The 9,844-nt window shown below is 36.8% G+C and overlaps 1 pseudogene; it reads left to right on the forward strand.

The window, feature by feature from the left end:
- Nucleotides 1–2,764: 2,764 nt before the first annotated feature.
- On the forward strand, nucleotides 2,765–4,818 carry LOC143690204 (basic immunoglobulin-like variable motif-containing protein; annotated as a pseudogene).
- Nucleotides 4,819–9,844: the final 5,026 nt, after the last annotated feature.

Consider the following 9,844-nt stretch of genomic DNA (forward strand, 5'->3'; position numbering starts at 1 on the left):
TGACTTATAGATTTAACAACATCCTAAGCAAAATCCCTACATCCTTTCTGGATAATTTTTTTGATGTTTATTCTATTTTTCAGAATAGTTATTTATATTGATTTACTTTCAAGGTCACTATTTCCCCTTGCCAATTCCATTATGCTGTTAAGAAGATCTGTTTTTGGTGTTTTTTTTTCTTTTTTCATTTCCAATATTGTTGTTTCCAATTTTAGAATTTCCATTATATAAATTTCCTCTCTGCTATTATGCATTGTCAACAGCTCTTTCTTTATTTCATGAAGTAGAGTTATAATAGCTGCTTTAAAATCCTTGTGTGCTGGGTGGGCCACGGTGGCTTGGCAAGTATAGTTCTCGCCTGCCATGCCAGAGACCCGGTTCAACTGCCTGCCCACGCAAAAAAAAAAAAAAAATAATAACAATAATCCTTTTGTGTTAATTGCAAAATCAAGGTGATCACAGTTATATCATCTTGGTTGATTGTCATTTCTATTGAGATCGGAAATACTTTCTTTGTTCTTACCATGTTAAGTAATATTACGTTTTACTTTGGATATTGTGAAAAGTTTTGGTGGAGCCTTTTGGGGTCCTTTGAAGAGTGTCTGTATTTGTATGGGTATTGGCCATTATCTTGGTTGGACTAGAATCGTAAACTCTGCCTCTTTTGAGATGTCTCATTGTTATTCCTTCTACTTCATCTCCTTCTTCTTCTCATACTTCAGGGATCAGCCAAAGCATTCTTTAGAATTTTTATCTATATAACTAGGTCAGCTTCCATTTTGCTTTTAGTTTTTTGTAACTATTTACAGCCAAAATCTTTCCATTTTTTGTTAATGTTAGGGAGACTACAGGCAATTTTATTTTCATTTTGTCTAAAGTTAAGAGTTGTTATCTGTGAGAAGGCCATACATGATAGGCACTTAATTCCAAAAATGGAAATCTTGTCAATAAATTTTTAAAATTTGTGCTACTAAAATTCACCTGATAAAATTATAATCTTTTGCTGGAATCACTGGATGGCTATATAGAATAAATGAAACCTCAACCCTTATTTCACACCATGTAAGATATTAACTTGAAATGGATACCTGTCCTAAATATAAATACTAAAGCAAAATTTATTTAAAGAAATGAAGAAGAAAATCTTTGACTTTAAGTTAGATGAAGTTTGTATAGTTAGGGGACAAGAAACAATACCATGGAAGAAAAATATTGATAATTTTGTGTGGTAGCAGCTTTCAATTATCCTCTGGTACTTTCTGTAATTATACCCTTGGCGGAATTCCTCCCATATTGTGCTAAGATTGGTATGTTGGTCAACTGACTATAGCGGAAGTGATGTATGAGCAGAAGCCTCATTTCTGAGACTGGGTTATGTCAAGATACTGTGGTTGCCATATTGGTGTCCTCTTCGTACACCACCCCTCCCTTTCCCTTTCCTTCTTTGATAACTCCTTTTGGCAAAATTAAACTGTCTTGTCATGTCCAGCCATATGGTGAAGTCTATGTAGGGAAGGACTGAGTGAACCACATCTACAAGAGTGAGCTTAAAGACGATTCTCACCAATCAACTTGAGATGATTCCAGTCCCATCTAATAGGTTTATTGCAACCTTATGAAAGGTCCCAGAATCGCCCACCTAGCTGCTCTCAGAGCCCTAACAGCAAGGACTCTATAAGATAATAAATACTGTTGCTTTATGTTACTACATTTGGGGGAAATTTGTTACACATCAATAGACAACTAACAAATGAGGTTACATAAAGTATTTTTAAAGGTATGTTCTTTTAAAGACACTGTTAAGAAATTGAAAAGGCAAGCCATATGCTGGGAAAAAATATTCAGAATAAATGTACAAGACAAAAGTCTTGTAACTAGAATATATAAAAGTCTTTGTGACAAAAAAACCCAAATATTTTAAATGGAAGCAAGTATTGGACACCATCAAAAATTATACAGACGTCAATAAGGACATGAAAAGATGCTCATCATCATTAATTTTCAGGGAAAGGCAAATTAAAATCACAATACTATACTCCTACACATCAACTGGAATGGTAAAATGTAAAAGGTTGACAATTCCATATTCTGGAGAGAATTTGAAACTACTGATACCCTCTTTTACTGTCAATGAAGATGAAAAGCAGCACGATGAAAAACTCTTTGACAGTTTCTTAGAAATTTAAACATCCACTTCCCACATGACCCAGCAAATTCACTACCAAGTATTTACCACAGATCATAAAAAAATTAGGTTCAAAAAGGAACTAAGGATTCTCAGGCAGCGTGGCCCGCAGCGTCCTGGGAGGGATGGACCACGTTCCTCTCGGGAAATGGGGCAGAGGCACCGCCCTGCTAGGGAGCCCGGGTCTGCAGCTCGGCCTTGAAGCGCCACGCCCAGATCGGCCACGGCCAGAGCTAGGCGCGCACAGAGTTGGGGCGCAGCCAGGCACCTTCCTCTCCGCGCTGGCGGCGCTTCCAAGCGCAGCAGCTCCGCGGGGTCAGGGACCCGCCTGCGCTGCCCCTTGCGCACATCCTCCCATCCCCGCCCAACCTGGAGCTTTGCAGAGATGGGGGGTGGTGCGGAATTCCTTGCCTCCATCAAAGCATGGGCTGGATCCTGGCATCGTGCACAGGAGAAACCTGAAGCCTGTTTTGAAGCTCTCCAGTTTTTGTAGAATGTTGTAACAGCTGTCAAAGTTGTTTTCCAAGAAACAAAGAGTTGCAACTTTTTCCTCCTAACAAGCATTTACAGTTTCATTCAATGCCTAATGTTGCAGAAACAGAAAAGGTAATTGGTTTTGGAGATGAGGAACACAAACCTGAGAGAAATTCTCCTGAAGAGAATATACAAGGTGCTGTAAAATCTTTTTGCACAAGTGCCTCAGGAGCATCCTTGAGTCTTAAAGGAGGTGGTCATTATCCATGGAGATGTCCAGTGACTCATAACTCGAGGAAAAAATTATGGTACCTCCACCAGGCAACTTCATTCTATAAAACTCCAAACTCAACATACACTTCTTGCTTCCCCAATAGTACCTCTTAATCTGCTTGTGCTGGTTTGAAATGATGCATGTCCCCTAGAAAAGCCATGTTTTAATCCTAATTCCATTTTGTAAAGGCAGCTGTTTCTTCTAATCCCTATTCAGCATTGTATGTTTGAAACTGTAATTATATCATCTCCCTGGAGATGTGATTTAATCACGAGTGGTTGTTAAACTGGATTAGGTGGACGCATGTCTCCATACATTTGGGTGGGTCTTCATTAGTTTCTGGAGTCCTATGAAAGAGGAAACATTTTGGAGAATGAGATTGGGAGAGAGCAGAGAAAGCTGTAGCACCACGAAGCAGAGTCCACAAAGCCAGCGACCTTTGGAAATGAAGAAGGAAAATGCCTCCTGGAGAGCTTCATGAAACAGGAAGCCAGGAGAGAAAGCTAGCAGATGACTCCGTGTTGGCCATGTGCCCTTCCAGCCTAGAGAGAAACCCTGACCCTGCTTTCCCCATGTGCCTTCTCACTTGAGAGAGAGACCTTGAACTTCATCAGCCTTCTTGAGCCAAGGTATCTTTCCCTGGATGCCTTTGATTGGACATTTATATAGATTTGCATTAATTGAGACATTTTCTCAGCCTTAGAACTGTAACTAGCAACTCATTAAATTCCCCTTTTTAAAAGCCATTCTGTTTCTGGTATATTGCATTCTGGCAGCTAGCAAACTAGAACACTGCTGGAAGTAATTCATCAAGATACATTGGTATCCCTACTAGTACACAGGAAAGATCTATAATGAAAAAAATTAGCTTGAAAAATTTATCCAATAACTTGGGGACGATATCACTTGAATGGGAAATTTTAATTTGTTGGGCTGGCCAAAAATTCGAAACACAAATCAGGCAATGTAAAGAAACAAATTTCAGATAAGAAGGAAGACATCAGAGGGATGTGTTCTTAGCATTTTTCTCTTGAAGATATTAAGCAATGCAATATATTAGGTCTCACACAATGGTACCTAATAAGTCAACCACAATGTAAGACTTCTGGTGGTATTTCCTCATTCATTTCTTGTTGGAATCTCTTATATAGTACATTGAGAGCTGGAAATATTCCACCTATTACCCAAGAGTATTTTGGGCTTTCAACCTCCACTTGAAGATATTAGGTTTGGCCCTTTCACTGGAAATATACATTTATAAGATGGTTTAGACAAATTAATGACCTCTTTCATGTAAAAGGATGCTCTTATGTTCTATATAAGCCTCATGGGAAGAATAAAACAGCTGAAGAAACTGCTGCAGGGGCCCTTGTCAAAGTCCTTGTCAAACCCATGGATTGAAAGAAGACTCACTAGCTTACATCCATCATTGCCACAGTCATTATTTTTGTCCAACTGGCTTTGAAGCAACCTCTGTTAAAGATAATAAAGCATTCAGCAGGGGTCTACTCTCATTACAATAAGTATAATATTTTTTCTTAACTGGAGAATCAAGTAGAAAACATCTGCCATTCACTTAAAAAAAAAAAAAAGGCCAGATATTGTACTGATCTGAATACTCAAAATCCAGACTATCTAGATATTGGGCACTTAGAGAGAGGACAGCAGCATCAAAAAACAAAGGAGATTGGAGGAAATTTGCATTGCATCATAGCATTCTAGAGACTTAATTGGCAAAGATTTGGCCTTTGGAACTTTCCATGTGGAACCAGTAGACAGGAGTCACAACCTCCAACACATGCCCAGGAAATTGCCAAGTTTGAGAGTAAAGAAGCAGCATGGGTGTCTGGGCCTGTCTTTTAGTGCTAGTTTCCATCAGGAATAACTACCAGGGTTACAGTGATTGTGATGGGAATGATTGACATGCTGGGCATTACCCAAATAAACATGCCTAGCCTACAGAAGAGGATATATACATACATACATACACACACACACACACACATGTATATATATATATATGAAATGGTCATTATATATATATGAAATGGTCATTTTTTGAAGAAAATATGCTGCTTAAAATGCAAAGGATTGAAAAAGACTTGTAAGTTGTTTTTGTTATTTCTTACTGGGGCTTTAAAAAAGTTTTCATCCAATAATTTTTTTTCCTACTTAACAATAAAAGAAGGAACTGATATGAATGCTCATAATAACTTTATTCAAAAAAGGACTAAACAGGAAACATTCCAAATATCTATCAACAGACGAATGTTTAAGCACATTATTCTATATCCATAACAGTGGAATATTGTTCATTAAAATAAGGAATAAAGTATCATAACAAAATGACTCAAAAATATTATGTTGTGCAAAATGTCAGATACAAAATACATTATGTGAAATTCTAGAATATACAAAACTTATGGTGACATGAAGCAAATCAATAGTTGCTTGGGGGTGGGAATGAGGGTGGATGGGTTGACTACACGGGAATGTGAAGCAAGTTTTAAGGATGATGAGATTGTTGAGGTGCCAGTTACATGCCTGCATGTGTAATTGTGAAAATTCATCACATTGTACATTTGAAATATGTGCATTTTATTATATGTAAATTTTACTTCAGACAAGTTAGTTTAAAAAAGAAAATAAACTTTATATAAAGCAAAAAAAGTTATGCATTATTATTTCTCTTTTTAAAATAGATTTAAAATACCTGACATCATAGTTTGATTATTTATCAAAGATCACACTCTGATTAGTAAGTGACAGGTCTAGAACTGTTTTATAGGTTTTGATTTTAATATCCATAAGTATTTCTGTAACTGTTTGCTCGGTTGGGAGAATCTGTGGAGGAGGGGGAATGAGAAATAAAAAGTAGATGGTTTAAACTAAATGAGAACAAAAGTGTGTCCATCTTTATTTCAATAAAAAATATTCAAAATTATAATTATTAAACTTTTAAAGAGATTCATAAACTGTATCTGCACAATGGTGGAAACTCAAACTATAAAGCACAGTAATAATATTGCTCATATAACTATTTTCTAATGTCTTTGCATTTTCATTATTTTTTCAACATTGGATAGCCTCAAAACTTACTTATTTCATGTTTGGTAAAAGACACTAAATTGGAAACCTGAAAACAATATCTCTACTGCTTACTAGCTGTGAAATGACCTTGTACAAATAAGTTAAGAGTCTGTGATCTCAGTTTAATCATCTGTGAAAGGGAGAAATAGAAAGAATGCATGTTTGGGGCTTCATTAGAAGAGTGACTAAATGATCTCAAAGATTTCTCTAGTTCTGCAGTTTTAGATTTTGTGGTTAGGGATCAAGTTAGACTTATATTTGATATACATGCACATGTGTATATATATTTATGTATATATATATACACATATATATTAAACACAGAGAGAAGTTGTATTGAATTTGATTTTACTATGTGTTATCTCTCTCTCTCTCCCTGTGATATGAAATAATTGTTCTTGATTTTGACCATGTACATGGCTAATCAAATAAATTATTTATTGCACTAAAGTACAAGTTCTATTTTAAGTGTCCTGGTAATTTATTTTCTCCATCCATGAATCTTCAGTTGTCAGTTATAAAAAATAAAGAGAAACCAATCTAAAAATAACCAACAATTATACAAAGAGGTTCTTAAAAAGACAATTACCAAGGGGAGAGGGACAAGAGTTAAGAGGAGGTTAGATTTCCTATTTGGCGAGGGTGTGTTTGTTGGTTTTCTTTCTCTTGGGAACATTGAAATTATCTAAAATTGAGAATGTTGATGGACTATGGACTTTGGGCCCTCTACATGATACCCAACAAATGCAGGTGGCTGAAGGATGCACTGACAAGAGAAGTAGATTGGTGAACGATGGTGTATCCTCATGAACGAAGGTTGTGCTGCTGCAAAAAGGAACAAAGTTGTGAGGAATGCAATGATGTGAATGAGCATGTGGGACATTTGGTGAGATGAAATAAGCCAGAATCAAAAGAACAAGAATGGTATGGTCACCTTTAGAAAATGTTTATAAGAAAACAGGGATCTAGACTGTAAGCTTTTAGAGCAGACACATTGAGACCTAGTGGTGATTATTATTATTTGTGGATTTTGAGAGGCTATTATATATATATATAAATAATAACCTGATATTTAGGGACAAGAACACAGCCAAACAGGTTGGGGTTGAAGTAATTCAGAACAAAGGGGTAAGGAAGACAGTGTCTATATTTTAGAACCACACATACTCTTTGAGGCCAATGGAAGAAAGGTTTATTTGGTCTGGAACTGAAATTTTCTGTAGTGTATAATCAACCTATCTGTATAGCTCATTTGAACAACTGAAACACAGGAAGCACAGAATAAGAAAGAGGTCCTTTAATCCTGCATAGATTATTGTAATGCCTGGAAACATCCTAGAGTATATTAAGCAGATAATCAAAAAGTATTGGAAAAGTTGCCTGAGGGAGGAGAGAAAGAACATGGAACTATTAAACCTTACCATCAGGGAATCCCCTGATACTGTGTCACACTTGAGGAACACCCAAATCAAGAGGCCATGCCCTAGATCATGAGGCTTACTCTTGTGAAGCTTATGTAAGTAGCAAAGAAGCTTAGAATATCTATAGGCATGCCTGAGAGTTACATCTGGAGGACCTCTGCTGTTGCTCAGTCTCTCTAAGCCCAACTCTGCAAGTGAAAGCATTGCCCTCCCCCCTACATGGGACATGACATCCAGGGGTGAAAAGTCTCCCTGAGGACATGGGAGATGACTCCCAGGGATGAATCCAGCCCTGGCACCATGGGATCAACAATTCCATACTGACCAAAAAGGGGAAAAGAAGTATAATTAATTAAGTATCATTGGCAGAGAGAGTTCAAATAGAGTTGAGAGGCTACTCTGGATGTTACTCTTACACAAGCTTCAGGTAGATCTTGCTACCTATCATAACCTACCAACCCCCAACCATTCCAGCCAATCCTAAAGAACATTAGAGCAATATATAAGATTCCACAAGGGTTCTATGCACTAGAGTAACTTTCCAGAAACCTACAGCCTCCAGATGGGTCCCTGGTCTAGATAAATCCTGAAACCTAGCCCAGCCTCTTCAGAACATCGGATAGTTCCATCTCCCTACCCCATATTAGTGACAGACCCTCCTCCCAATATCAAAAATTTAGAATTGCCATAGCCTGAACACCTCTAAAGAGAGGGATGGAAAGATCAAAGGTGATGATGAAGTTATACAGAGAAGATAGGATTTAACAAATGAATATGAATGCTGAATCATTGAACTGATGTCTCTTTTAATCTCCAGTATCTTAGATCAAAGTAAACACCCAAAATTGTGACATTGTAACCCTTGTCAAACTTTGAAATATGTTCTACAAATAATAGTGGTGCTTTCCTTTGAAATTTATAGCTTTTTTGTATATATGTTATTTTTCACAAAAAAAGAAGGAAAAAAGTTAATTGTGATGATAAAAAAATATTCAAGCCCTCTAGCCTCCTACATTCTGGAGCAGCTAGAAGCAAAAATACGATAGGATCATATGGCAGCCCATGACAAATTCTGGGATGTGTTTTGTAACTACTTGTTGAAGAGTGCTTTGAAAACTATTGCTATTTTAATTCCTTTGCTTTGTATATATGTTACACTATACAATAAAAAAGTTAAAAATCAAAATAAAAGATTATTATCAAATCTTTGTTATTAGTATAATCACTATTATTACAATATGCCCACTGACATAAATCTCCCCTATAAAAATGATATTAAGGGTGGGCCACGGTGGCTCAGCAGGCAGAGTTCTTGCCTTCCATGCCAGAGATTTGGGTTCAATTCCCGATGCCTGCCCACGCAAAAATAAAAAAAAAGATATTAAATGGAAGTTTGAAGAACAAGTCACTGGTTAATTATTTAATTTCAAGCATGACAGATATATTTCCTGTTACATTTTAAATTACATGTTCTTTAGCTTACTATCAAGTCACTGACAAATAAGGGTGGCAATTAGAAAAGAAGTTTGTCAAAATCAACAGCAGTTTGGTTTGGTTTGGTGTTTACTCCCACTTTATTTTGCTATATTTTAGTTTTATGTGAGTTTTGTGTGTGTGAATTCTTTTTCTACTCTACGAGCAAGAAACCCAAAATCAAATTGAAGGTTCTGTGATGGTTAGGTTCAGGTGTCAACTTGGCCAGGTGAGGGTGCCTGGTTGCCTGGTTGAGCAAGCCCTGGACTAACCCCTAATCATTGCTGCAGGATAATTCATGGCTGGTTGGTAAGCCAGAAGGATAGTTTACTAAATCATGAGTCAGTTGATTGTATCTGCTGATAATTTTATCTATGATCAACTAAGGGTGTGTCTTCTACAAATGAGAGAATCTAATCAGTTGGATTTGATCCAATCAATTGAAGACTTAAGGGAGAAGAAAGAATTTTCAGTTTCTTCAGCTAGCGAGCTTCTCCTGTGGAGTTTGAGTCCTTTCTTCGGTTGCCAGCCTTGCGGCCTACCCTACAAATTTTGGACTCTTACATTTCCACAGCTGTGTGAGACACCTTTACAAATCTCATATTTACAGATATTTCCTGTTGATTCTGTTTTACTAGAGAACCCTGACTAATGCAGGCTCCAATGTCTCCAAAATCACTTTTTTGCCATTCAGGAAAATTACCAAAACCTAAGCTACTTGGTGTTTATAAAAGCATCAGTTAGTAGTGCTTGAAGATCAATATTTCAAACTTTCCACTGAAAATCAAACTGAATGATTTATGTCATATTAGTCAGCATTGTTGCAAGTTCTCTAAAATATATAGGGCCATAAAAGATGTCAAATTAAATATGGGAGAAAAACATATAGTCTGAAAAAGTAAAAGATGCTTAAAAGACACAGACAGT

This window comes from Tamandua tetradactyla, chromosome 7, assembly GCF_023851605.1.
Source record: "Tamandua tetradactyla isolate mTamTet1 chromosome 7, mTamTet1.pri, whole genome shotgun sequence".
Taxonomy (NCBI): domain Eukaryota; kingdom Metazoa; phylum Chordata; class Mammalia; order Pilosa; family Myrmecophagidae; genus Tamandua; species Tamandua tetradactyla.